A 27,259-nucleotide genomic window follows, 5' to 3' on the forward strand; every position below is an offset into this window, starting at 1 on the left:
GAGTAGTGAGTGCAGAGTAGTGAGTAGTTAGTGCTGAGTAGTGAGTGCAGAGTAGTGAGTGCAGAGTAGTGAGTGCAGAGTAGTGAGTAGTGAGTGCAGAGTAGTGGGTGCAGAGTAGTGGGTGCAGAGTAGTGGGTGCAGAGTAGTGGGTGCAGAGTAGTGAGTGCAGAGTAGTGAGTGCAGAGTAGTGAGTGCAGAGTAGTGAGTGCAGAGTAGTGAGTGCAGAGTAGTGAGTGCAGAGTAGTGAGTAGTGAGTGCAGAGTAGTGGGTGCAGAGTAGTGGGTGCAGAGTAGTGGGTGCAGAGTAGTGAGTGCAGAGTAGTGAGTGCAGAGTAGTGAGTGCAGAGTAGTGAGTAGTGAGTGCAGAGTAGTGAGTAGTGAGTGCAGAGTAGTGAGTAGTGAGTGCAGAGTAGTGAGTGCAGAGTAGTGAGTAGTGAGTGCAGAGTAGTGAGTAGTGAGTGCAGAGTAGTGAGTAGTGAGTGCAGAGTAGTGAGTAGTGAGTGCAGAGTAGTGAGTAGTGAGTGCAGAGTAGTGAGTGCAGAGTAGTGAGTGCAGAGTAGTGGGTGCAGAGTAGTGGGTGCAGAGTAGTGGGTGCAGAGTAGTGGGTGCAGAGTAGTGAGTGCAGAGTAGTGAGTGCAGAGTAGTGAGTAGTGAGTGCAGAGTAGTGAGTAGTGAGTGCAGAGTAGTGAATAGTGAGTGCAGAGTAGTGAGTAGTGAGTGCAGAGTAATGAGTAGTGAGTGCAGAGTAGTGAGTGCAGAGTAGTGAGTAGTGAGTGCAGAGTGAGTGCAGAGTAGTGAGTAGTGAGTGCAGAGTAGTGAGTAGTGAGTGCAGAGTAGTGAGTAGTGAGTGCAGAGTAGTGAGTGCAGAGTAGTGAGTGCAGAGTGCAGAGTAGTGAGTGCAGAGTGCAGAGTAGTGAGTGCAGAGTGCAGAGTAGTGAGTGCAGAGTGCAGAGTAGTGAGTGCAGAGTGCAGAGTAGTGAGTGCAGAGTAGTGAGTGCAGAGTAGTGAGTGCAGAGTAGTGAGTGCAGAGTAGTGAGTGCAGAGTAGTGAGTGCAGAGTAGTGAGTGCAGAGTAGTGAGTGCAGAGTAGTGAGTGCAGAGTAGTGAGTGCAGAGTAGTGAGTGCAGAGTAGTGAGTGCAGAGTAGTGAGTGCAGAGTAGTGAGTGCAGAGTAGTGAGCGCAGAGTAGTGAGCGCAGAGTAGTGAGCGCAGAGTAGTGAGCGCAGAGTAGTGAGCGCAGAGTAGTGAGTGCAGAGTAGTGAGTGCAGAGTAGTGAGTGCAGAGTAGTGAGTGCAGAGTAGTGAGTGCAGAGTAGTGAGTGCAGAGTAGTGAGTGCAGAGTGCATAGTGAGTGCAGAGTAGTGAGTGCAGAGTGCATAGTGAGTGCAGAGTAGTGAGTGCAGAGTAGTGAGTGCAGAGTAGTGAGTGCAGAGTACTGAGCTGCCTCAAGTGAAGTACTCTGGTACCCAAGGATGACTAGCAAACAATATTATTCACAACGTTGCTTACTATTCAGCAACATTTGACAGTTTGCAAATCATCTTTATACAACAATTCAGAGTTTGATAACAAATTAATGTAACACATTGTAATATACAATGCCAATAGCTCAAACTTTAATGCTGCGAGGCCTATTGCATTGTAAATGCTTGTTTGGTATGGTCATGAGGTCGTCTGAAGAGGCCCTAGACCTGCAGCTCCCTACAATGGAGGTCAGAACTAAAGCCCTGACGGAGGTCCTTCATTTTGGCCAGTCACCTTCTGTGCCATTTAATAAGGTCTAAATATGTACTCTTTTGGTTAAGGCGACCTCTGGGCTAGCAGTCAACATTATGGTAGCTCATTGCCACAGACCGACACTGGACAGTCCTAACTTCTTGTTGTGCAGTCATCACCAGCACACAATCCTAATGCCTTTACCATGACTCACCATGTCCATAAGTATAAAAATATGGAAATGTTTGGCAAGTGCATATTTTTATCGACTAGTCTTGCTTTTCGTCTGTCATTTTAAGGTTTATGGGATGCAATTGGTCAATGCCTGTCTGCAGTTCCTGAGGACTGGCGGGTTTCATCTGAAAGAGACACGTTAGTGATAGATTCCTTACCTTAGAATATCCCCAGGCGTCAGACTGGATCCGGAAAATTTTGCTCAGCAATACCCCTGCGCGCCGGCAGGCGTCGTCCGCGGCCGTCGTCTGCGTCGTTAGCACCGGAATGACGTCGTCGGAGTACTTAGACGCCGCCCATGCAGGCTGACGTCAGTTCTTCTTTTTTCCGCGCCAGCTAGCGCAGATCCGGAGAAGCTCTACCCCTTAGTCTTTTTTGACTAAACTTTTCGATCTTTTTGATAATTTTTCTACTCGAGTCTTCGACTCCGACGGTGCCGGTAGGGATGCCCGGGTTCAAACCCTGTTCCAAGTGCGACCGACTGATGTCGGTTACCGACCCCCATCGCCGGTGCCTGCAGTGTTTAGGCTCGACCACGACGACCGTACCTGCCCTGACTGCCGGGCCCTGACGTCGAAAGCTAGGCGGGAGCGGACCCGCAAGCGGCTCGAGCTCCGGCAGTCGGCCCCGCGCCGCTCCAGGTCCCGGTCCCACGGGAGGTCGAGGGACCGGTCGCGGGGTCGGAGTCCCTGCAGCTCCGGCAGTGGACACCGGTCATCGGGATCCAAGTCCTCAGGTAAGAGGCATGAGAGGTGTCATCGTTCCTCCGACCCACCCCGACGCTCGCGCGATGCGGCCGGGGGTTCGGGTGACTCCACCCACGCGGCTCCGACTGAGTCGCAGGCGTCGCCGCCTGCCCCACACCTTCGGGTCCCTGGGCATGGCGCGACGCCGGAGGAGATCGAGCGGTACCTCATGGCCATGAGGTCCCTCCCTCCTCAGCCGGGTTCCGTGGCGACTTCGGGCCCAGCGGCCCCGGCTGGAGGACCTAGCGGGTCGGGTGCTTCGGCCTCGACGCCGTCGGGTGCTGCGCCGCCGGCGACTTCGGTCCCGGCGCCGCAGGACCTCACCGGATCCGCTCCCGGATACGGGTCGTCTCCGGTCGACCTCACGACCTCACTGGCGCCGGCCCCGTGGGTGTCACTCCTGGCACCCCTAGTGGACGCCGTCCCCAATGATTCCTTCGGTCCTACTCTGACGCCGGAACGGCGCCGTTGGGCGCCGCTTCCGACGGCCTTTGGAGATTTTTATTTCCATGAGGAGGCCCCGTCTGTTGAACCTGTTCTACAGGAGATGGGTGACGAGGGTGATTGGGAGGGGTCTGCTGACCCTCTGGCAGAGGAATGCCAGTCTCAAGAGGACTGGACATATGAGCTTGGGGAGGCCAGTGGTATTGACACTTCGCCAGACACTGGATTTGTCTCCCCTCCCACTGTGGCTACGGAGGAGGGGGCTGCTTACAGTGTAGTGTTGACGAGGGTGGCCAAGGCCTTAAACCTTGAGCTCCCCATCGCGGCCGTGAGGACTAACCTCCTCACTGAGGTCCTTAAACCGCAGGCAAGCTCCAGTGAGCCACTGCTGCCGCTTAATGAGGCCTTGTGTGACGTTCTTGTGGGCACTTGGTCCAAGCCCGCCTCAGGTCCGCCTTTGGATAGGAACGTGGCCAGACGCTACCGCCAGGCTCCGGGCGACCCATGCTTTTTGTCCACCCATCCCAACCCCGGGAGCTTGGTCATCCAGGCCTCTACTTCCCAGACCGCATTCCCGACGGCCCCGCCCGATCGGGAATCCAAGAGGTATGAACAGTTTGAGAAGAAGGTGTTCTCGTCCCTGAGTTAGGGACTGCGGTCTGCCAATACCGCATGCCTCTTGGGCCGCTACACCCACACCCTGTGGGATACTGTCGCGGACGTGCTGCCACAATGCCCGGAGGAGGTCCGGGCTAAACTCGCCCAAGCCCTTGCTTGGGCGAGTTGCAGCGCGATATTCCATCCGGTGTGGGCTGGATACCACGGACTCACTGGGCAGGGCGATGGCAACGACGGTGGTGGTTCGACGGCACGCCTGGTTGAAGACCGCCAACTTTTCGGCCGATGTCCAGTCCACTCTTCTGGACATGCCGTTCGATGGCCGTCGCCTCTTTGGCGACAAGGCAGACCATGCGCTTGAGCGTTTCAAGGACTCCAGGGCTACGGCCAAGTCCTTGGGCCTCTCGGCCCCACGCCAGCAAACGGGTGCCTTTCGCTCCTTTCGTGGTCACGGAAGGGGGGCCCCCACACGAGCTGCCAGCCACTCACCGCAGAATGTTCAGCAGCGCGGTGGTGGCCGTGGAAACCGCCGTAACGGCTGTCGGGGACAGCCGCGAGCCCCGTCCACACCTCCCTCCGCAGCACCTGCCGCAAAACCTTCCTAGTCCGTGTTTTCAGGCCCATGTGATGCCAGTGGGTGGCAGGGTTCGCCATCACCTCTTCCACTGGCGCAATGTCACGTCGGACGGGTGGGTGCTGCAAATTGTCAGAAGGGGCTACTCCCTCCCCTTCGAGGCAACCCCTCCAGCCATGCCACCGCAATGCCACCGAGTATCGGAGGATCATTTGCGACTTCTGCAGGAGGAAGTTACGGCCCTCTTGGCCAAGGGGGCCATCGAGCGCGTTCCTGGGCCAGAAGTAGGGTGTGGTTGCTACTCCCACTACTTTCTGGTACCCAAGAAGGGTAAAGGGGGCCTACGCCCTATCTTGGACCTACGGAACGTCAACGGCTTCCTCCGGAAGGAGAAGTTCAAAATGCTGACACTAGCTCAGGTCCTAGCTGCCCTGGACCCAGAAGACTGGATGATAGCGTTGGACTTGCAGGACGCTTATTTCCACATCCCCGTCCTGCCGGCCCACCGGCGCTACCTGCGGTTCACGGTTGGCCATGAGCACTTTCAGTTTACCGTGCTCCTCTTCTGCCTAACCAGCGACCCACGGGTGTTCACAAAGGTGATGGCGGTGGTCGCAGCTCATCTGCGCAGGGTAGGGGTTTCAGTCTTCCCCTACCTCGACGACTGGTTGTTGAAGGCGGGCTCGCCCCAGACAGTCGTCAGCCACCTCCAGACGACGGCAGATCTCCTGCATCAGCTGGGGTTCTCCATCAATGTGCCAAAGTCACACCTGTGTCCCTCTCAGAAGCTCCTCTTCATCGGAGCGGTTCTCGACTCAGCGCAGTTTCGGGTTTATCCTCCCAAGCAGCGGGTCCGGGATATTCAGGCTATGATTCCACTCTTTCAGCCTTTATCCTGGGTATCGGTCAGGTTGACGCTGCGGCTTCTGGGGCTGATGGCCTCCTGCATCCTTCTGGTGCATCACGCCCGGTGGCGGATGCGGGCTCTGCAGTGGGACCTGAAGTTTCAGTGGGCCCAGCATCAGGGCAACCTTTCCGACCATGTCCTGATCTCGGAGGGCATTGCGAGACAGCTGCAGTGGTGGCTCACGGACCGCGATTGGGTCAGTGGCAGATCCCTCTCCCTTCCCCAGCCGGAGCACGTAGTTGTGACGGACGCGTCCCTCCAGGGCTGGGGAGGCCATATGGGAGAGGCGGAGATCAGAGGCCTCTGGTCTCCGGCGGAGTCCCAGCTCCATATCAACCTTTTGGAGCTGCGGGTGATTCGTTTAGCACTGAAGGCATTCATCCCCTCAGTCCGGGGGAGTGTAGTGAAGGTGTTCACGGACAACACCACCGCCTTGTGGTACTGCAACAAACAGGGCGGGGTGGGGTCGGGGACCCTTTGTCAGGAGGCTCTGCGCCTCTGGCAGTGGCTGGAACAGCAGGGCGTGACCCTGGTGGTTCAACACCTGGCAGGTTCTCTGAACGCCAGGGCGGACGAACTCAGCCGTTGGTGCATGATGGATCACGAATGGCGTCTGAACTCGGACGTGGCGCAAGGCCTCTTTCAGCAATGGGGAGAGCCTTGGTTAGATCTATTCGCCACCGAAGAGAACGCGCAATGTCATCAGTTCTGCGCGTTGGAATTTCCAAGGCGGCACTCGCTCGGCGACGCTTTTCGTCGCGTGTGGAGGTGCGGTCTGTTATACGCCTTTCCGCCTATACCACTTCTGCTGAAGAAGATCAAGAGCGACCGGGCCCAAGTCATCCTTGTGGCTCCGGACTGGGCACGAAGGTACTGGTATCCAGAGCTACTCAGTTTGTCAGTCGATCCCCCGGTTCGTCTGCCTCTTCAGGAGGACCTTCTGTCGCAGCAGCAGGGGACGGTCCTCCACCCGAACCTGTCCAGTCTCCACCTCCATGCTTGGAGATTGAGCGGCGGCAGTTGAGGCCATTTGACTTGCCTCCCGAAGTCTGTAATGTCATTCTGGCAGCCAGGCGTCCCTCCACTAAGTCGGTATACGCCTGCAGGTGGAACAGATTTGTGGCATGGTGCACAGCAAAGGCTGTGGATTCTCTTGCTGCCCCTCTTTCTGAGGTTCTTTCTCTGGCCCAGCAGGGCTCTGCTCTGGGCACTATCAAGGGCTACCTTTCTGCCCTTTCAGCCTTTCTAAGGCTGCCTGATCAACCTTCTTTGTTCAAGGCCCCTATTGTAAATCGATTTCTGAAGGGCATCACACACACATTCCCTCCTGTTCCGTTTGTGATGCCTCAGTGGGACTTGAACCTTGTTCTTACGTTTCTAATGTGCGCTCCCTTTGAGCGACTTCACAATTGTCCTCTTCATCTTCTAACCTTGAAGACTGCCTTCCTGGTTGCCATCACCTCTGCCAGGAGAGTGAGTGAGCTCCAGGCTCTTTCTTGACCTCCTCCTTTCCTTTCTGTCAATCCGGACAAGGTTGTGTTGCGTACTAAGCCATCTTTCCTGCCCGAGGTTGTCACAGCCTTCCACATCGGGCAGTCCATCACTTTGCCAACCTTCTTTCCGCCACCGCACCCCTCTAAAGAGGAAGAGCGGCTCCACCGTCTGGACCCAAAACGTGCGCTCTCATTCTACTTGGATCGCACACGCCAGTTCCGGGTGGATGACCAACTCTTTGTTGGTTACGTGGGCGCTAAGAAGGGGAAAGCGGTGCACAAGCGGACCATCTCGCGGTGGATCATCTTGTGTATCCAGGCATGTTACTCCTTGGCTAAGAAGGAGTCCCCTGTTGGATTGCGGGCTCACTCCACTCGGGCCACGGCGACTACCACTGCCCTGGGCCGAGGAGTGCCCTTGCAGGACATTTGCCAGGCAGCTACGTGGGTCTCGCTGCACACGTTTGTCCGACACTACTGCCTGGACAGCCAGGTCCGGAGGGATGGCTTCTTTGGCCGTTCCGTCCTCCAGGACTTTCTGGTGTGATTATTGGTTCGCAGACCCACCACCGGGGTTGGTATTGCTGGGGTATCTATTCTAAGGTAAGGAATCTATCACTAACGTGTCTCTTTCAGATGCACAAGTTACTACTTGTGTAACGATATATCTGTAAGAGACATTAGTTAGTGATAGATTCCTTACCGACCGACCCATCCTCCCCGTTCTGCGAACCGATATCTAGGGTTAAGGTCATCCCCTTTCAGGGCCCTAGTTTCATGGCACCAGTATTGGTTCTATCATGGCTCCGCGTATCTGGCACGGAAAAGCTGTGTATCAGAACTGACGTCAGCGCGCATGGGCGGCGTCTAAGTACTCCGACGACGTCATTCCGGCGCTAACGACGACGGACGCGGAGCCACGGACGACGCCTGCTGGCGCGCAGGGGTATTGCTGTGCAAAATTTTCCGGATCCAGTCTGACGCCTGGGGATATTCTAAGGTAAGGAATCTATCACTAACTAATGTCTCTTACAGATATATCGTTACACAAGTAGTAACTTGTGCTTTAGCCCAAACCTTACAGAACATCCAGAATTCAACAAGATATGTTCTGTTGAGTCTTGACACAACTGATTGCTTGGTTCGGGCAATGGGTAGAAGTGTGGTGCTTTGGTTCCATGCCTGGTAGAGGTCTACAGTCTTCTCTGGGGATGTCTAGGTATCGTTCATGGACCTGCCATGTGATGGCTCTTGCCTCTTTGGCCAGAAAGTGGACTCAGGTATGTTTTTTATGGGAAACAATTTTATTGTTATAAAAAAAAAAACAAAGGGCATTTCCAAGGCTTTCATTACAGACATTATGAATACAAGATTAAAAAGGCGAAACACTGCGGACACAGCAAAATATTTCAATGAGGCATCAGTAAGACAACCATGACAGCAGTTCAACATATTTACCCGCTCCCCGAATATCTCATCCCTTCTTCCCTTCACTCCGAATCACTATCGCTATCCATCTGAGGCGGTTCACAAATGTGCCCTCGATATTCATTCCAAGCTCCCCAAATCTTGGTCCACTTTCGCGGACATTTCCGATTCAAATAAACCACTTTCTCGGCAACCATTGCCGAGTCCAGATCAGTACTCCAGGCACTGAGCGCCGGCACCAGTGGGGACCCCCAGGCCCTAGCCACATTTCGTTTAGCGTACATAACTCCAAGCGTGGCCCAGTCTTGTAGGGGGTTACTAAGATCATTAGGTTCCCAAATGTTCAATAAACAGCGACGCGGTTCGGGGAGCAGTGAGATCTCAACAACTTGTGAAACAGTTCGCATAACTTTGGACCAGAAACGGACAACCAACGGGCAGTCCCAGATAGTATGGTAGAACGTCCGCACCTCACCACAGCCTCTCAAACAATACTGATGTGTAATTCTCCCTATCTTGTGTAGTGTGACCCTAGTATAGTAGACTCGATGTAGAATTTTTAGTTGTATCAATCTGAGCCGGGACGGCACAGCAACCTCCAGAGGAGAGGAGAGCGCGGCCTGCCAGTCCGACTCTTCGAATTCGCCTACCTCCGCTGTCCAAGCCGCTCTTAGTCGCACCGTGGGGTCAGGCATGTTGTTGACCAGCTTGCGGTAGACCAGTGAGTTTGCCTTTTTTAGCATATGTTCCGTAAGCAATCTATCTTCTAAAGGAGTGGATTCTGGCAGCTTTTCCTCAGGTCGGAGCACCGACCTGAGGGCATGGCTAATCTGTAAGTAGCGGAAACGCTCCGTCTGTGCCAAGTTGAATTGGGCCGCTAGCTGGTCGAAGGTGAGGACGGCACCCCGCCTGTAGAGGTCTCCAACCGTCGATATGCCTATCTGATCCCAGGCCTCATATCCCTTACTATTACAGAGCCGGCCGAGGCGTCGCGACGTCCAGAGTGGCGTCGTATCGTCCAGAGTGGCGTCATCTCTGTGATTTTGTCCTTACATTTAAGGCGAGTAGGAGCCAGATACCACAACTTCACTGTGTGTGCCGTAGGGCCCAGCAGGGCCGCCGCACCTCTGGGGTCATAGAGTGCTGCCATCACTCCTCCATCCCCCAGGTCGTATCTATCCGCCTTGAATGCTGGGTCAGCCTGCGGGGCATGGAGCCAGTGGTTTATGGTCTTTAGTTGGGCTGCCCAATAGTACAGTTGGATATCTGGAAGTGCTATACCTCTATCGAACCAATCCCGAACCAACTTTTGCCAGGAAATGCGCGCCGGTTTGTCCCCCCCAGAAAAGAGCAGAGACCAGTGCGTTTATAGACATGAAATATTTTTGAGGCACGAGAAACGGAGTGTTTTCCAGGATATACAGTAGTCGAGGTAAGGTCATCATTTTGAATAATGCCGCCTTTTCTAAGAGAGTCAGTGGTAGGGTGTGCCAATGCCTCACATCTGAGCGGAATCGCTCAAGCGGGGGCAACAAATTTCGGTGAAAAAAGATCTCCTGATTAGGAGTCACCCACACCCCTAGATATTTAAAGGGTCCATCAGTGATCACCAGTGGACAATCGTCCGGAAGTCGCGGTGGGGGCCCTTTAAGGACAAACAACACCGACTTAGACCAATTGATTGTGTATCCTGAGGCTCGCCCAAAAATTTCACAAATGTTGAGAAGAACTATGAGTGACTGCCTAGGGAGAGTTAAGTAAAGAAGGATATCATCGGCATATAACGATATGCGGTCCTCCCAGGACTCGGTCCAACTGAGGCCCCTTATCATAGGGTCCCACCGTATCCATGCTGCCAGCGGCTCCAAGATCAGTTCGAAAAGCAGGGGTGATGAGGGGCATCCCTGACGTGTGCCTCGGCCCAATCTGAAGTCCCTGGAAATATGGCCATTGGCTACAACATGTGCAAGTGGTCTTGTATACAGTAATTTCACCTAGGCACAGAACTTTGGTCCAAAGCCCAAATGTCGCAACACTGCAAATAGATACGGCCACTCGACCATGTCGAAGGCCATTCGTGCATCTAAAGAAAGGATCACCGCCGGCTCCGAGAGGGCAGGGATCTGCGTGAACCCGTCTTAAATTGAGAGCAGTGTTCCTGTTTGGCATAAATCCGGATTGATCCGGGTGGATAAGCGTCTCTAAGTGCGGGGTCAATCGTAAGGCTATCATTTTGGCCAGTATTTTCGCCTCCAGCCCTGGTATGTTTTAAGCAGAGTCGTGCCACAGCGTTTTCCCTGGGGTTGTTTGGTCCTACAGGCACCCAGGGGTTCCAATACCGCCAACGCCAGACCCTGTTACCGTCACAACCTGCCAAGCAATTTCGTGGCCCTGGCCGCAGCACCCAGAGACAAAGTTCAGGGCATCACAGGGAATGTGCAGGTCAGTCCCCCAACCCTCCGGCAGTCACAACAGCAAAACCACATAAGTGTGTCCTTTCAACACAAATCCTTCCTGAAGACTGGATCAGACATTTGCTCCAAGGCTAAGCAAGGCATCACTTCAGACACATTGGTCATTCAACTTGTCAAGCGGGCTACGCAGTTCCATTTCTTTCTTCTCCACGCACTTTACACCAACAACAATGAAACACACAGAGTAACACTTGTCCATATTGCATCAGCAAATACAGACCCTTTTGGCCAAAGGAGTCGTATGAAGGGTCTGGCCCCGGATGTAGGAGCTTGGTTGTTTCCTGCTTCTTCCTTCTGCCGAATGGAGGCCTTCAGCACTCCCAACACCCTCCTGTAGAACAAGAAATTCGATATGCTCATGCTGGCCCTGCTCTTGTCTGTCTTGGATCCAGGAGGCTGGATAGTTGTGTTGGAGTAGCAGGATGTGTGTTTTATATTCACATCTGGCAGACCCACAGATGTTACCTGTGGTTCATAGTAGACCAGGAAAATGTTCAGTTTGTGTTGCTCCCCTTTGGCCTTAACAGTGAACGTGACGGTTTCACGAAAATGATAGTGTTGGCTGCAGCACATCTTGGGCGGTCGGGTGTACCAGTCTTCCTCACATACTTTGATGACTGACTGTTGAAGGCAGTCTCTCCCCAGATAGTTGTAGACCATTTCCAGATGACGGTGAACCTCCTAACACTTTTGGGATTCACTACCAACGTGCTGAAGTCACACCTCACTCCTTTCAAAGATGTTCCAGATCATCTGAGCTGTTCTGGATGATGGTGCAGTTTTGTGCCTTTCCTTTTGGGCTATGATCCCAATGTTTCAGCCTCTGCTCTGGATCTCAGTGAGGAGGGTGTGAGCCTGCTGGGTGTGTTGGCCTCCTGCATCCTTCTAGGCAAGCATGCTATATGGCACGTGCAGGTTAGGCAGTAGGACCTGAGACCTGTTGGGCACAGCACCAGGGAAGTCTACTTGTTCCATCTAAGTTTCAGAGGAGACTGCAAAAGATCTGTAGTGAAGGCTTCTGGATAACGATTAAGCCCACTCAGAGCTGACAGTGGTCATGGATACATACATAGTAGGCTGTGGAGGCCATCTGGGAGAGGTGGAGATCAGAGGAGTCTGGTCTCTGACGAAATCTCACCTCAACATCATTTTGTTGAAGTTGTGAGCATTCTGCTTGGCGTTGAAGGCCTTCCTAGCATCCATCAATGGGAGGTTGTGCAGGTGCTCACAGATAACCCTACTACTATGTGTTACTGCAACAACCCTGTTGAAGTGTGGGGTCTTGTGTCTGGTCCTAAGAGGCCTCTCAAATTGGCTGACGCACCTGGGGGTTTCTCTGGACTTAATCAACCTGGCGGGATCCCAAAATGCCAGGGCGGATGAATTTGGTCACCGATATCTAGCGACTCATGAATGCCAGTTATACATGGAGGTGGCGCATTGTGTTTTCCAGTACTGGGGAGAATCCTCGCTAGATCTTTCAACCACTGCAGAGAATGTGCAATGTCAGCATTTTTGTGTTCTAGAGTTCCCATGAAGGATCTCTCCTGGAGACTCATTCTGCCTAGAGTGGAGCTCAGGCCTGCCTTATACCTCTCTGCCTCTAACCTTCCGGGCTCGATTTCTGAAGAAGATCAAAACTGACCGGGCCCATGTCATCTTGATGGGTGTGCATTGGGTGAAGAGGATGTGGTATCCAGAACTTCTGGCGTGATCACCTGTCCTCCAATCTGGCTGCCACTTCGTAAGGGTCTACTGTCACACCTGGCCTCTGCACTTTGCCTCTCCATGTGTCGTGATTGGGTGGCAAAGGCTAGTCTTGTTCGATCTACGAAACTGGTGCATGCCAGGCGCTGGGACAAGTCTGTGGCTTGATGCAGCAACTGTCAGAGTGACCGTCTACAAGCTAAGCTGTCTGAAGAAGGGTTGTTTGTTTTATTGTTGGGCCATCAAGGACTTGCGTTGGCACTGTCAAAAGTTATTTGCTGACTCTTTTGGGTTTTTTTTTGTGCGGGGGTCCGCCGGATCAGCCTTCTTTGTGTAAATTACCTGCTGTGATGAGATTTCTAAATGGTTTACATCATATGGTTCTGCAGAAGTTCTTTGTGGTGCCACAGTGGGACTTGAATTTTCATACCCAGTTGTCTCATGTTTACCCCATTTGAGTCAATGCACAGCTGTCCCCTCCGTCTCAACCCTGAAAATGATCCTTCTTATCAAAATCATGTCCGCTTATCACATGAGTGAGCAGCAGGCCCTCTAAGTCCAGCTGACCTACATGATGTTCTTGGTAGACAAACTGTTGTTGAGAACTTGGACTCCTTATCTGCCTGGGGTAGTAAAACCTCTCCACGTCAGACGGGCTGTCATTCTTCCAGCTTTCTTTTCCTCTTCCCCTACCCTGGAGAGACCCCATAATTTGGACCCCAACAGAGCCCTCAATTTAAACATTGATCATACCAAGGAACATCTGGTGCCCGATCCGATCAACTCTTTGTGGGCTTCTCAGGAGCAAAGGAGGGCAAGGCAGTGCAGAAAAGAACCATCTGTAGGTAGATAGTCCTCTGCATAAAAATCTGCTAGGCGCAAGCTAAGAAGCAGCTACCTGAAGGATTGAGGGCTTGTTCCACACAAGGCAAGTCAGCTGCTAATGTGCTAGCCACAGTGTCCCTGTTCTGGACAGTGGTGGCTGGTGACATTTGAAAGTAATGGTGCGTAAAAGTTCCGGATGAGTGGCCTGGGTGAGTAAACGTAGCGAGCCCGTCCAATTGTTGTAAGAGGCGACATGACGGTTCTCCCCCCAGAAAAATGTTGAAAAGAACGGGCAAAAGGTGCATTTTCAAGCAAATTTGAGTAAACAAAAACGTTAAAGCTTTTTTTAGCAAAGCTGATCCAGCACACAAGCTGTTATTTTATAAACATGTACAGTAGTAATCAAAGTTAGTGAATCACAATGAAAAAACATTCGGTAGCAGAATCTTGGATTTTTTGGAAGTTCAATCTTTATTTGGTTCTTCACAATTGTAGCCAACGCGTTTCGTCCTCCACGGACTTCTTCAGGGCAATTTAGAATGAATTCTTCCTACGATTAAATATAAATGTATTCTTCCATCCAGACAAAGACCGTTATATTTGAAAGTTCTTCTCTTTTTGAGTAAAAGGAACTTCAATTTCTCAGCCTGGGTCATACAGGTCAGATAGCCCGATGTGACAGAAATTTGCAAAGGTAGTTTTAAGCCGGCTCCATCGCGTGGCGTCTCCCGTTGTAGCTATTGTGAAAGTGTAGTTATGACATCAATAAAGAGATTACATACGATATTGGCATGGGTAGCTGCTTGTTCAGGACTAGCTAATCTAAAAATAGAATGCCAATTGTAACCAGCACTGCACAGAAATGAATAGCAGTGATTGTGCCATGTTTTACTGCTATATTTAAAGCCTACGACTTCAGATATTGCAGAAACTATTATTTAACACATGATGACACACAATGCAATCAACGTTCTATTATAGATGTTCTGTAATTGCCAGCAACATAACCATCTCTAGCACATTTAAACTCTTACTGGTGTACGGTCTTAAGCCCAGGGTTAGACTGCAACCCACAACCATATACAAAAGGAACAAGGGTACATTCCTAATGCAGACAATAGTCACCCCTTACCACCTTTAAGAGGCAGCACAGCCCCCAAAACGAAACCAACTCCAAATGCCACTGGTGTAATCTTATACTCTGTAATGAAATTAAAGTTGGGCTATGTGATAGCCCATAACTCCAATGTTCCTGTGTGAAATTCTAATATGCAGCCCAAACTTTCAGCCTGTCATCAGCTGATAAAGTTGTTGTAGAATATAAATCCATATCAGGTAGGAGCCAACGGGGGTTAAATCCCCAGCTATCAAATCCATCCGAACTTCGAGGTCTCAAGTTTGAATGCTTGGTCAATTATAGCATTCATCATTCTACAGAGATCAAGGAATGGATTAGCAATTTTGCTAGGGCATTTATTTTTTTTTAATTTATTTTTTTACATTTATCACATAAGGCCCTTTGGATAAAAACCCTCTTTAGCAGTTAAACAGCCGCGATCCTTGCAGGTAAGAGCAGTCGACCTGGGGGCGGGGTAGATTTCGGCAGAGGACGATGAGCCCAAAAACCCTGCCCCAATGCTCTTACGTGCATGGGCCGCGGCTGCAGTTAAATTATTAGAATCAAAAACATAAAACTTGGAAACACTAGCTACACCTCCAAATTCTGACACTCAACCCAGGAGAATCTAACACACACAAATCATAATTGTCACACACAGTTTTAAGGCGATTGAACAGGTTTCAAAGTCCAGGTTCAAGCCAAACACAGAGAAAAGCTGTCCCACTCTCAGCCCATGCCTCATACATTAGTCCAAGCTCATAAGGGCAATTCCAGAATGGCATGCCTATTTATCAGCCCATGTTTGGACTGGTACCTCCGGCTATACTTCGCATTAGTTGACTCTCCTAGTACTCTGCCAACAAAGACATTGACCAAGGCCCGACCAACAATCTGGACATTGCATGTGTTATAAGGTGTAGGTCATGTGGAAACTAGGCACTTGCAGTGGCTTTAACGTGTCTCATACACTGAGTGGATAGTTTCTTGCCTTAGCATGCCACTACATCCATGCGCAGACATCGAGAACACGCTCGCAGGAGAAAGCTAACACCATGTGTAAGAAGGACCATTTGTTTTTAACTAGCTACGGTGCAATCACACCCAATCTCGTTGTATGGAAATGCAAGTTAATTGGACTTTAGAAATAACCTAGTAAGTCTAAGTCCGGATATCCATTTAACCCATGAAGACTCTCGACTGGAGCAGTAGTTAGGACGTCAGCCTTCTTCTTTTTACCGCCTTCTGCTAGATCCAAGATATGACTGTTCCCAGACCACACAGAGAATGTCTTTCACTTCATTTTCTTCCCATTTTAGTTACAAATGTTCCTCTTCGTGACCTACACTTGAGCCTCATGAAAACAGAAATACCCTGGCAGCTAGCACCTATCAATGCAGTACATTATTTGACTGCTCCCCAAAGGCTATTTTCCCCAGGGGATGATTGTCCAGGTCAATACCACTGACAAGAATTTAGAAGATGTTCAACTCAGCAGCCAATGTTGCCAGAGCAGAAGGGTCTTGCCCTAATTGTGCCCGCAGCATCATGCATCAGCACATTTTCTAGTGCTGCATTAGACATTCTGCCTCACGCTCCCGGATGAGAAGGGCTTGGTGTTTTTCTGGGGTCTCATTAGCACGTTTTTGCCACATAGCTCCACGGCCTCGCTGAAGACGTCAAGTTTGCTTGCATCTGTTTCTTGCATCTACTGTAATCTTTTAGCTTCATAGTCCGGCATGCTCCTCACTTTCCCCTTCTCTGGGGTTTTACTCTCTTTCCTGGTTTTTTGATTGTTCGCTCTAGCCTCTGAAACCTCACATCTACAGGTTCACTCTGCCGCCAGACTGCCCATTTGTGCATGATGGATGTGTGTTTTTCTATTAGCTTCCTGTATGCCACACAGTTATTGCGCACAAGCAAGAGGCAGCATGGTAGATAGCACTGAAATTCATGTTGTCGGTACATGAGCTACCAGAGACATCATTGATGGTCATGGTCCATGTCTGTGAGGTGAGGCAACTTCTCACTGTTGAAGGTGGAATGGTTGGAGAATCTGGCACCATACACAGCACAGTGTTACCACAGTCTGGACTGGACTGACAGGCGGATGACTAATTGTCAGGAAGACCATGGGCCAGTCAAGGATTTCCTCCAACAGGCTATTGCATTCTGGGAGTTGTAGCGTTGATTCATTTTCATCCTGTGGGGGTCATTATCCAATTACCAGGCCCTGGGTCACTTTGAGGAGATATTGACAAACTGCTCTTAGCCAAGGTGGGTGAGAGTTCATCCCTCAGGCTTCACCACCACAACAGGCACACTCCACAGAAGGGCTGCTGTGCTAATAAAGTCGTGTCGCACAGAGTTGAGAGTACAAGGGAAACGGGCAGAGACTGAGCATTTTTATTCCTGTAACATTTCTCCCAGTAGCTTCCTGCTGATACAATGCAAATACAAATCAATTTAAACGATCCTGGTTCCTTAGGAGAGGGCACAATTCTTTCCTGAACATTTGTTGCTCAGAATTCCTGGGAGCTATCTCCGGGCAAGCATAATGGAACCTTGCAACCATACTTTGTTGAATAGCTTGTCCCTCCAGTCCCTCCCCTGTACTCCTGACTCTGAGCCAATCTAGACGTTGCTCCCTTGTTGTTTTGTTAGTAAACCGCAGAAGAGCAGCGCAAAGATTGGCTCGGTCAGGCGAGCCCAGCGCTCCTTAGGAGACTTGAGGGCTCTGGCTCTAATCCCACAGCTCTCCTAACATTCCGCAAATAGAGGGTTCAAGTGTGCATGTCGGGCTAGGCACAGTAAGGCACCTGTCCAACCCGGATGCGCACTTTACTACAAGGCAGAGCTGTCACTCTGAACCCGTGTCAGTTAAGCTCCACCCACGTCCACCCTCATTCATGCTAAAACTGAATGGGAAACTCACCTGTGCTGCAATAAAACAAGCAGTGCACTGCTGTGCGCTAGGGAAAAAATTATTGAATCAAAGCATGTTACTTACCTTTAGCTATGCTCTTTTTGGTGGGAACTCTAGCTAAAAGCAGATTCCTCACAGACCCTCCCCGTTCTCGGATATGGACTCTCTTTCACCATGTAAAAATTTCTCCGATTAGAGAACTGTACACTGGTCAAGCAAATTTGCAAATCGGCTCCGTGTCTGTGGGCGCTGACGAAGTTTTGAGAGCAACTGACAACAGCACACGGTGTGGCTCTTGTATGCAGTCCCGCTCATCACTTTCGAACGAGATGACATCAGTACGGAGTCATACGAGTTTCCAAATTTAGTCTGACCCCTCACAAGCTGAGGGAATCTGTGATTAGACAGAGAATCGAGCAGAAAGAGCATTACCAAAGGCAAGTAACTTGATCTTATAGTCCCTAGGCAACTCTATATGTATCTCTAGCAATTTGATTTTTGAGTTTTTGCATGCACATACTACTAGGTGTGCACTTTGTAGTCTACTGTTAATGGCTGAAAGAGTGGGATGTTTAAATAGCACATTGTGACCCAAAGCCTCCTAGTGCTAGAAAAAACAAACAAAACACATTAAGGTACACAACCCTAACCAAAAAAGCTATGTGACTCCCTAGCCTTAAAGTCAGTAGTAGACTGTTTAGCAGTTGAGGATTGTTAGAAAGCCTTAGGGTCAGTAGTAAACTGTTGAGCAGTTGAGGATTGTTAGAAATGGGGGTCTCTAGTTGGCAGATGTGGGTACCTTTGTCCAAATAGGGACCCTTGCTTCTAGTCAGGGTAAGGGGTATACACACTTTAGATAACCCCTGCTCACCCCCTTGGTAGCTTGGCATGAGCAGACTGGCTTATCCCAAAGGCAATGAGTAAAGTATTTGTGCCAACACTTACAGTAACACAGTCATAACACCACAAATGGACACCACACTGGTTTAGAAAAATAAAGTATCTTTATCTAAACTTAACAAGACCAAAACGACAAAAATCCAACATACAGTATTAAGTTAAAAGGTTTTAGCAACTGAGTCCATAGAAAATTATGGATGCGTGATTTCATGCAAAGTACCTGTTGTTGCGGCAAAATTCACCAAGCCAAAAAGCCGCAGTGATGGGAAGTGTAGAAAAACAGAGATGCGTCGGTTCCGGAGACCCTCGTGGATGCAATGCGACATTCCGCGGTACACTTGGAAGCGATGCGTCGGGTCCGGTCTGTAGGGGGAAGAAATGCGTCGATTTTGGGACGACTCCGATCCTCGGGTGATGCGTCGGGGAAAATTTGCCGCACAGAGATGATGCGTGGAAATCCGGTATGCATCGGCGAACGATTCAGCGTTGCCGCTACCTTTTAAGCCGCGATCCCTCAATGCGTTGATTCTTGCTGCCGCGACAAACGCTGCATTGGTTTCGGCAGCGGCGTGGCGATGCAAGGAGATTCTTCTTGCACCACAGTGTTGCGTTGGGAAAACTGTTGCAAGAAGAGCGATGTGTTGATTTCCTGGTCATTGCGTTGCTTTTCCAGCTCCCAACTGCAGAAACAACCTCCAGAGGCCCAAGACAGTCACAGGCACCTCTTGGCAGGTCAGAATTCCCAGCAAGGAAGTTCAGGGGAGCTGGAGTTGAAGTCTTTGTGTTCCTGTGACTTCAAAACAGGAGGCAACCACTGCTCAAGCCCTTGGAGACTTTCCTCAAGCAGGGGACACAGCACACAGCTAAGTCCTTCTCCTTTCCTTGTCAGAAACAACAACTGAAGGCAAATCCTAGACACACAGCAAGGGCAGTACTTATCCTCAATTTCTTCAGCTCTTCTCCGTGGCAAAGGTTCCTCTTGATTCCAGAAGTAGTCTAAAGTTCAGGGGTTTTAGGTCTAATACTTATACCCCAATATGTCTTGATCGAGGCATATGAGCTGCAGATTACACACTCTGCATAGATGGCCACCTAGTGTTGGGCCAGGATGTTTGCAGTTTGTTTTGTTGTAGAAAAGTCTTTGGAAGTCACGGGGCAGGTGACTCCTCCTTTGGATGATACTGCGCATGGGCATCGGCTCCATCCCCAGATTTTTGTTTTCCGCCACCGCGCTCGGATGTGTTTCCAGCGCTCCGTGTTGGAACCTATTTCCTTCGGCGCGCAATCCTCACCAACTTACAAAAAATTAGTTTTTAATGCTTTTCCATTCAACGCTATTCTTCAACATCGAGGATCTCGATTCCGGTCGTTGGCGGCCTTCGGGCTATCTAGGCCTCGACTCCAGCTCATGGAAAGGACGCCATTTAAAAAGTGTCCTCAATGTGGGTGGAAGTTTCCCCACACCGACCTTCATGAAGTGTGTAACCTCTGCGTCTCTCCAGAGCACGAGGCGAAAGACTGTTCAGCTTGTGCCTCTTTCCGCTCCAAAAAGACTATCCGGGACCGAAGAGCAAGGAGAACAATGGCTCAAAGATCTTCAGCTCCAATTCCGGACGACATCTTCGAAGAAGGCGTCAACGTTCCAGGACAACACGACTCTACAGCAGCTCCGAGGCAGAAGATTCCAATGTCGAGGACATCACTCCAGCGCAGCGGGTCGTAAGTAAGACCGTCGACCCGACCCTTCCTCGACACACTCAAAGAAGGCCCCGGTCACACCCTCGCCCTCGGGTGCACACCGACACTCTGCTTCTACTGCCCTACCTTCGGGCCAGCTAAGAAGCCAAATAAGCCTTCAGGTGACTCGAGTACGCCTTCACACGGTGCCGGCGTGCATCTACCAGCACCAAAAAAGACAACAGTACAGACTACACCTACATCCAAACCATCGGCGCTGAAACATACCACTACTCCTTCGGCACCGAAACCCAGGTCGGAACCAAGCAAACTCGCTTCGGATCCGAAAAAACTATCGGATCCAAAAACCATACCGGAACCGAAAAAATCCTCAGAAACGAAAAAAGCCTCGGAGCCGAAAAAGACTCCTTTTCCCCCAGTGAAAGACATTGTCAAGAAACCAAAACAAGCCACTTCGGTGCCCCAACCTTCCTCCACACCAAAAGATCGACCTCCTGCAGAGGATGTACCTTATCCAGACCCTGCTCAAAAGACTCTAGCTAAGGATCCAATCACTGGACACTTAATTTTGGCTTCAAAAAAGCGACCACTGGACACTCCAGCTCCGCATTCAAAGCAGAAGGACATGGCTACCTCTCCCTTAAGACTGCCTTCCCCTTCTCTTTCACCTGTACCATCACCACACCCTCCCATACCACAGCATTCCCCAGCATTGTATATCATACCAGATGACAGCTCTGACAGGGATGACAGCTCTGTTGATATGGGGGTAACATACCTGATCCAGCCACTCCTAAAGGATCCCCTGACCCGTGGGATGATTATACCGCCCCAGATGTACCAAATGTCCCTCAGGATGACTTATACCCCTCAAGGCCTTCCCCACCAGAAGACACTAAAGGGTTTAATGAATTAATCCACAGGGCTGCACAATATCATGGGGTAGACATGCATACAGACCCTGTAGAGGATGACTTCCTAATGGATACCTTTGATAATACACAAAGGTCCTCATCCATTTTACCAATGCTTAAAGGAGTGATTAAGCATGCTCCTGAAGTCTTCAAGGACCCAGTCAGAACTCGGGTCATTAACCCTCGTATAGAGAAAAAATATAAAGCTGCCCCCTCAGACCCTGCATATATTAAAGGTCCAGTACCACTAGAATCACTTGTAGTTTCCAATGCACGCAAGAGAGAAAACTCACAAACATCAGGTGATGCTGCACCACCAGATAAGGAGTCTAAGCTACTTGATGCATCAAGGAAAAGAACAGCGTCTCAAGCAGCAAACATGTGGCGTATCGCTAATACACAGGAATTATTAGCCAGATACGACAGGGCATATTATGACGAGTTAGAGTCATTAATGAGGCACCTCCCCAACAGGTACAAGGATAGAGCAAACAAGCTTATCCAAGAGTGAAAAAACATCACAAACACCTCTATTCGGTGTGCACTTGATGCAGCAGATACTGCCTCTAGGGCAGTTAACACCAGCGTTTTACTACGCAGACACGCCTGACTACGTATATCAGGATTCAAACCTGAGGTACAAAGTGCCATTCTTAATCAACCCTTTGATGAGCAACATCTATTTGGACCCAACGTAGATGTATCACTAGAGAAAATGAAAAAGGATACAGACACCGCCAAATCTATGGGAGCCCTGCAGTCGCAGGCTCCCAGACGTTCATTTCGTCGCTCATCCTATAGAGGTGCCACCAGGGGATATACTTCAGACACAGCTTCTACCTCGTACAAAGCCCCTACACAGTCCACTTACAGCAAGGGCTACCAAAGGGGTGGTTACAGGGGTAACAATAACAAAGGCAGAGGTAAAAATAACAACTCACGCTCTACCTCTACCCCTGCCCAATGACTCCCTTCCCCCGTCCCACTCCACTCCTGTCGAGGGAAGACTCCAACAATACCTGCCAGCCTGGGAAAACATCACATCAGACAGGTGGGTGCTCCAAATAATTCAATCACGTTATTGTCTGGAACTAACATCTTGCATATTTGTAGTACCTCACGCAAGACTGCAAATGCGTACACTTCAAGAGTGCCTAGCACGCCAATGGAACCAGGCTCAAGGTCAACTGACAGTCCTAGTGTTGGTAAACGGTCGGACTCATCGTTCTCTGCAATGGTAGAACACCAAAAACCTTTCCAAAGGGCGACCGTTTCTAGAGCCAGTCCCTCAAATAGTCATGACAGCGGACGCATCGCTCTCCGGCTGGGGAGCTCACCTACTGCATCACACCATGCAAGGCAGGTGGACACTGCAACAGAAGTTACTCCACATCAGTCATTTGGAGTTGCTAGCCGTTTTTCTAGCCCTAAAAGCATTTCAAACGCAAGTGTCCGGCAAAGCTGTCGTAGTCCGCACAGACAATATGACAGCAATGTACTGCATAAACAAACAAGGGGGGACACACTCTCTGCAGCTCTCTGTTAGCACAGCAGATATGGAGATGGGCTATACTGCTAAAAATCTTCCTCTTAGCCCAACACATCCCAGGAGTACAAAACACTATTGTAGACCTGCTAAGTCGACAAACACAGCAGATCCACGATTGGGAACTTCATCCGCAAGTTCTTCATCCGTTCTTTCAAATGTGGGGACAACCTCAGATAGACCTTTTTGCCACCCACGAAAACGCAAAATGCCCAAGCTTTGCCGCCAGATACCCACACCCATTGTCCAAAGGCAATGCGATATGGATGAACTGGTCAAAACTATTTGCGTACGCTTTTCCTCCTCTCCCACTACGTCCGTTAGTCGTACGCAAACTACAACAACATTCCCTGACGCTCATTCTAGTCTCTCCAACTTGTGCCAGACAACCGTGGTACACCACCCTGTTGCAGATGTCTGTGGTACCACGCCAAAAACTAAACCTATCTCCACGCCTATTAACACAGAACCATGGAGAGATCAGTCACCCGGACCCAGCTCTGCTCAACCTAGCGATCTGGCTCCTGAGGTCATAGAGTTTGGTTACTTCAACCTTACTCCAGAATGTATGAACGTTATCAAAGAAGCTAGATGCCCTACTACTAGAGCATGTTATGCTGCTGAGTGGAAACGCTTTGTCATATACTGCCAAAACAACCAAATTAATCCTTTAGACGTGTCTATCCAACACATCATAGGATATCTATTACACCTTCAAAAGTGTAACTTCGCCTATACATCTATCAGGCTACACCTCGTTGCCATTGCAGCATACTTACAAAATAGACAACATCTATCTCTTTTTAGAGTACCAGCTATTAAAGCTTTCATGGAAGGACTCAAAAGAATAATTCCTCCCAGGACGCCTCCTGCACCAGTGTGGAACTTAAACATGGTTCTCACAAGATTAATAGGACCTCCCTTTGAACCATTACATAAATGCGATTTGCAATTTCTAACCTGGAAAGTAGCTTTCCTAGTAGCCATTACGTCTCTCAGAAGGGTTAGTGAACCACAAGCATTTACCATTCAGGAACCCTTTCTGCAAATGCATCATAACAAAGTGGTTCTTCGTACTAACCCTAAGTTCCTTCCTAAAGTCATTTCACCATTCCATCTAAATTAATCTGTTGAGCTGCCTGTATTTTTCTCGCAGCCTCAAACAGTCGCAGAAAGAGCTCTACACACCTTAGGTGTCAATAGAGCATTGCTATACTATATCGAAAGGACACAAGCTTTTCGTAAAACAAAACAACTTTTTGTGTCTTTCTCACCGCCACATAAAGGCAATCCCATATCAAAATCAGGGATCGCTAGGTAGATTTTTAAATGCATACAAATATGCTATCACAAAGCCAAACGAACATTAACAATTCCTCCAAAAGACCATTCTACAAGGAAAATAGGTGCTTCAATGGCATTCTTAGGGAACATTCCCCTAGATCAGTGTTTCCCAAACTGTGGTCCGCTGACCCCCAGGGGTCCGTGACACATTCCCAGGGGGTCCGCAGGCAACAGTTTTAAAAGCACAGAAACGTTTCTTGTATAATTAGCAGCTTTCCAGCAGCAATAAAAGTGTCAAGATAAAGCCAGTGATTAATGTACCTGCTGGAGTGTGAGGAGAGTTTTGTTTAGTGGCAGCTTTGACTTAACTAATGTAGCACAGAGGGTAATGTGCCTACTGCAAAGAACGTGTAACGTGCATTTTAAAAAGCAGCATTTAATGTGCATAGGTTCGTGGTTACTGCTTTTGTCACAGAGATTCGTTTGTTACTGTGCACTTCATAAGTGACAATCGTAATGTAGCAGAGGGACCTATAAACTGTCATCAAAGAGCTGCTTGCAAACTGCATGGTACCGGTTAGTAACTTTTGTTTTTTCCCAGTTATTCATTACCCTGATGCTGCTAAAAAGATTTATTTGGGTGGAAATACATTTTTAATGTTAAAGTCAGTGCTAGCCACTGTGTTATGTTCTGAATCCTGAGTTTGTGCTTTTCCAGACCAAGCACTCATTAAACATTTTATATACACACTGATTTACATGTGCGATTCAATGTCTCTATATGTGTGTGATGTAAAGTGCTCTGACATCCTACAACCGTATGAGAGATGCTATAAATCAAATGAAATACATGTGACAGAGGGGCTATTACTTCAATATAAAATACTAAGGGCCAGATGTACGATCTGTTTTTATATGCGTGAACGGGTTTGTGAACCCGCTTTCCAATGCAAAAACGTATTGGTCCATGTACATTGCCTATTTCGCGAGTCGCAATTTGTTTGCGACTCGCTAAATAGGTTCTTCAACTTGCTATTTGGAAGGGGCATTCCCTTCCAAATAGCGAGTCTTAAAACCATGTACAAATGTTTTGCCGTCGCAAAACACTCGCAATTACCACTTACTTCAAGTAGATGGTAATGCATTTGCAAATGGGAAGGGGTCCCCAGGGGACCCCTTCCCCTTTGCAAATGCATGCAGAATTATTTTTTAAGGGCAGGCAGTGGTCCAAGGGACCTCTGCCTGCCCTTAGAAAATGAAATGAAAACGTTTCATTTTCTTTTTTTTTAAATGCATGGTAAATGGGCTGCATTTTTTTTAAACTGCTTTATTTAAAAGCAGTTCCAGACATGGTGGCCTGCAGAGCCCAGCAGGCACCATACCTAGGAGGGCTGGCATTCCCAATAGGCTCACAAATTGCGAGAGGCTTATTAATATTAATGAACCTCGCAATTTGTGACCCCATTGGGAATCCGAAAAAGTGTTAAACACACTGTTGTACATTTCATTTAGCGACTCACAATTTGCCACTCGCAATGTGTCGCCAATTGCGAGGCGCTAAATGAAATGGTTGTACATCTGGCGACGCAAAAGATGCGCTTTGGTGCAGGGTATTTACAACGTGCCGCATCTGAGAGATGCACCACGTTGTAAAGCCCTGCGCCAGAAGGAGGCGTTCCGGTGCAGGAACGCCTCCTAAAAGTGGCTGAGTGAAATCTACAAGTCACTTTGGGGCCCATGCTGTGTCAAAACCCTGCGCCTGCTTGAAGCAGGCGTAAGGATTGACGCAGCATTAACAAGATTCGCCCCCCCCAAAGCATTGCTGGAGCTGTGTCGTGCTTGCGACGCAACTCCATCAATGCGCCACCTTTACGGCACAGATGCGTCATGCATCTGTGCTTTTTTGCCCCATGAGGCGCAGCATTGTAAATGCGGCGCATCAATGGTGGCGGAGGCATGGCGCACAATAAGTGGCGCATCCCTGCTGATATGCATGGATGCGTCACTTATTGTAAATCTATCCCCAAAGTACTTTGAGTATTTGTTTTGTGTGCACACGTGTGTATTTTTTTCGAATTACTGTTTTAATATTTGAAATTTAACTCGTACAAATTGCTTGGGGGTCCCCGGCTTCCAGTGGTGACTCAATGGGGGTCCTCAGGAGTCAAAAGTTTGGGAACCACTGCCCTAGATGATATATGCAAAGCAGCTACATGGTCTACACCGCACACATTCACAAAGAATTACTTTGTAGATGTGCAAACTAAACAACAAGCCACTGTGGGCCAGGCTGTACTAAAACTCTGTTTCAAACAACTGCAACAGATACTGGTGGTCGCCGCTAGGTGTGGGTACTGCTATACAATCTATGCACAGTGTGTAATCTGCAGCTCATATGCCTCGAACGGAAAATGCTACTTACCAGTATGCATCTGTTCTTGGCATGTAGAGCTGCAGAGTTACACACGCCCACCCGCCTCCCCAGCTACCTTTATCTGTTCCAGTATTATCTTATTTAGATACAAATCACATGGACATCACTACCTCTTGTACAGCTCCATCACTTCTCTAATGGCGAAAAACAATCTGGTGATGGAGCCGATGCCCATGCACAGTAGCATCCAAAGGAGGAGTCACCTGTCCCGTGACTCCAAAAGACTTTTCTACAACAAAACAAACTGCAAACATCCAGGCACAACACTAGGTGGCCATCTGTGCACAGTGTGTAACTCTGCAGCTCTACATGCCAAGAACAGATGCATAGGGGTAAGTAGCATTTTCCTTTCTCTTTGCGCAAGGGTCTCTGAGCCCAGTCCAAACCAGTTCTATCCTCTCTTGGGCAGCTGCCCGGCAGGAGGTGGAGACAGCATTGTGTCAGGCAGACAGGACCTATTTTGGTGCAAGGGAAATCTCCTCCCACCACTCTAAATGCAGACCAGGCCTATTCAGGTGCTCGTGAGAACTCCTCCCCTACTCTAAATGCAGCCCAGGTCTATTCAGCCCAGCCCTGACTCATTCAGGAAAGGCAGGACACACTCCCCCCCCCCCTCCCTCCCCCCACCCCGAAGCTGTCTTAGAGAATGCACCTACCCAGCCCCTATCACTCCAAAACCAGATAGTCAATACACAAACAGGCAGAGGCACACAGATTGGTTAAACAAGAAAATGCCTACTTTCCATCACTACCCCCTTTTGTACCGCTTTGTTCGCCATAAGTTGGCAGGGTATGCTCAGACGTGGATGTATGTCGTTACAACGCATTCTATTACAGCGCATGCCTTTACGACGCAAGTTTTACAACGCAAGTCGTTACAACGACTTGCGTTGGGGGTCGCTGTATAGTGAATAGTTTAATTTACTATTCCAACTCCAGTCCCCGTGGATGGTAGGGAAGGTGTTGGATAGTAAATTAAAACTATTCCCTATCCTAGAGCGCCCCCCAGCGCAAGTCGTTGTAATGACTTGCGTTTTAATGGTTGCGTCGTAATGGTAGTGCGTTGTAAAGGATGTTTCCCCTCAGACGTGAATCCCTTGCTCACTTTGCCACTGGATTCAAGCAAGCCGGGCTGAAGACGGCTGTAATGCCAGAAACCGGTCCTCGGAAGCTTGTTTCCTGTAAAGGGAAGGCATGGCTTGGCAGTTTGGGCTGGACTGTTCCCATGAGGCACAGGGTCAGACTGATTTGCATATGGCCATGTCTGAACTGGGGTGG

At 49.5% G+C, this 27,259-nt stretch overlaps 1 protein-coding gene and 1 pseudogene across 1 annotated transcript in view; one reads left to right on the forward strand and one right to left on the reverse strand.

Moving 5' to 3' along the window:
- XPO7 (exportin 7) overlaps positions 1-27,259 on the forward strand; it is a 486,858-nt gene that overhangs the window by 253,671 nt on the left and 205,928 nt on the right. The window lies entirely within an intron of this gene.
- On the reverse strand, positions 15,671-16,355 carry LOC144792022 (zinc finger protein 821 pseudogene; annotated as a pseudogene).

Source organism: Lissotriton helveticus, chromosome 11 (genome assembly GCF_964261635.1).
Source record: "Lissotriton helveticus chromosome 11, aLisHel1.1, whole genome shotgun sequence".
In the NCBI taxonomy this organism is placed as follows: Eukaryota; Metazoa; Chordata; class Amphibia; order Caudata; family Salamandridae; genus Lissotriton; species Lissotriton helveticus.